Source organism: Ambystoma mexicanum, chromosome 7p, assembly GCF_040938575.1.
Source record: "Ambystoma mexicanum isolate Mex_15411 chromosome 7p, UKY_AmexF1_1, whole genome shotgun sequence".
Classification (NCBI taxonomy): Eukaryota; Metazoa; Chordata; class Amphibia; order Caudata; family Ambystomatidae; genus Ambystoma; species Ambystoma mexicanum.
The window spans coordinates 70746329-70748820 of NC_090939.1; the positions used below are offsets into that span (position 1 = coordinate 70746329).

The window sequence follows — 2492 nt, forward strand, 5'->3', positions numbered from 1 at the left end:
AAGGTTTGCAGCAAAGCATTAATCTAGGCCATTAGCTGTGAGAGTGGAGTAGATACGAAAGATTACTACTTATTTGCAAAGGGGTGAAACTTTCCTGCACTCTTGTAGAGTCAATGCCCTTCCTATATATTTTTCTGGTCAAAATGGTGACCACTTTTAATATTCCAATATTAAGACTTAAAGCACAGTTTAGAATATTTCAATGATAACAGTCAATGTCAAACTATAAACGTTTCAAACAAACACTTTTACTGCCATTCTTAAAGATATAAATCTCAGAAGTCATAAGTGTATATTTCAAAGAAAATCAAACGTATGTCACTTTAATCAAGTTAATCACAGTAGGCATTGATGGCATGTCCTTATTAACTTAAAAAAGCAATCTTAGTTTCAAACAATACAAAAAGTTAGGTGTTCAAAAGATAGACAATAATTCAATTTCAACATAAAGTTCAAGAACGATTTTTCTTATACACTTGTGTTGTCCAGTTCAAAAACTAACACTAGGGGAACCATGTGGTTAACTCTAGTGATTTGCAATCTGTCCACTCCCCATTGTCTTCATGGGGTTCTACGTGAGCTTGTGCATCGTTCATCAAATGTATAAGATAGTCCTTTATGGTTTTATCAATGTCCAGAGGAAAACTTGGGACGATATTTCTATAATTAGTGCCAACGCGTTTCGAACTTAGAGAAGTTCATCTTCAGGGCCTTCAAGTTATCTGTTCCAAAAGGTAATGTCCATTCTGCGGGTAAGACAGAAATGGACTTCATTATATTGGTTCAACAACACTTTGTCACTTTCATAACTAAGTTATTGGGTTGCTGGTTGTAGGTTAAATAACTTTTCGGATTATATCCGTTCAAAGTACATCACAAATTACAAATTACACTAATTATGGTCAATAGGTTGGAAAAGTAATACTCACCACAAGGGCGAGTGTGTTTTCTCCAAGGTCACTATGGTGTTTGAGGGTATCAGGTCGATCGCCCACAGAAAAATGCTACAAGATTCTGTAAATAGAAAGCCAATTTCAGTGTACTGTACTGCAGGCTTAAAAATCACATTATGCCTAATGTGTGTGTCCGTGCGGTTGTCCGCATGAAGCCCTCTCTTCGAGTGTGCTTAACGCGGGAACGCGTGAGTTTCAGTATGCTCACGAGTTTATCAAACTCTTAACGCTCGTCTGATGCGGGGGTTACTATGTGTTTGTCTGAAGGCTGAGTGAAAATTCATTAGTGTGAGAAAGGTTGTAATGCTAAATTTTTACAATTTCTTTTACCTTGCTCGTTTCGTTCCGCTCGTCTCACCCGGATTCTGTAACGGTCGCCATCGAGAATGTATTCCCGTAACTATGGCGACTGTGCGCATGTGTGCATCAAGATATAGCGCATGCCATCTTGGTGTGGGCACGTCGAATGAGTCTGTGTAGCCATGGAGACTGCACATTTGATTCTCGGACAAAGTGGTGTATAACACATTGTGCACTTTAATGAGATTATCTAGTCATTACTTGGGGTCATTAAATGGATGATTTGATCCTGTTGTAGATGCCGGTGAGTGCAGTAAGCACGGTAATTATGCGACCCTAAGTGCAATGCGATCGGAACGCTGGGAAGTATCCCTACGTTCCTCCGGTGCACCCAGGTTGTCACATGTGAGTTTCCAGATTGTAATTATCCAACATTACTCCATTTCAATTCTCACCAGGAGGTGTGGATGGAGATACTCTTATAGTGTATTCTGTTATTCAATAGTGGAAACAGTATCTTTGGGGTGGCAAAATGCTTCAGAAAGCATATTCTGTATTCACCTGGGCATCTGGGATACAGGTGGGTATCTGTGAGGCGCACAATGTTACAGGATGTATATCATACGTTCAAGTGGATATCTTCAGTTTTATGGAGGGTTTAAGCCATCTGTTGGATGTTCCACTCAAATCTGTTTGTTCAGAGGCATTTAGTAATCAAGTAAGATTAAACAAAACACATTAAATCAAAGTCACAATTCATTCCTCTTGGGTACAAAGTGTCCAGTGGAGTGGAGTTGATAGTCATACGTTTAGGAGAAGTGAAGAGTGAGTTGATTGATCTGGAGCCGGCAAGGATGGTTGGAGTGAGAGTTGATGAGGGTGAGGTAGAATTCCTCTTTCGCTCTATTAAGAGAGCACTTGTGTGACTTCAGGGCAGAGAGGTAGAGTTGCAGGTCCTCATGCAAGTGGGTAGGGCTCAATTTGCGCAGTAGCCGACACATATCTATGCAGAGACAGCATATGAACGGGGTGACCCCGGTTGAGGGCGTTGAGACTTAAGGGTGAAAGTTAGCTTTAGGAAGTGCAAAGAGAATTAGTCATGAAGTAGGGATTGGAAGCTGGGAAAGGCAGTGATAGGCGAAGAGGCATCAGGTGCAACGGAGGAGAGTGAGAACTGTAGGTCAGAGAGAAAGAGAGAAATGGCAGAACTAACTGGGACCTAGCTTCGAGAAGCAACAG

The 2492-nt window shown here is 40.9% G+C and overlaps 1 long non-coding RNA gene across 1 annotated transcript; it reads right to left on the reverse strand.

Annotated features, from left to right (window-relative positions):
• Positions 1 to 291: 291 nt before the first annotated feature.
• LOC138526504 (uncharacterized) lies at positions 292 to 1207 on the reverse strand. Its single transcript, XR_011283590.1, has 2 exons — positions 930 to 1207; positions 292 to 746 (listed from the first exon to the last, which is right to left on the reverse strand). It is a non-coding gene; the product is annotated as an uncharacterized lncRNA (long non-coding RNA).
• Between the last annotated feature and the right edge of the window lie 1285 nt (positions 1208 to 2492).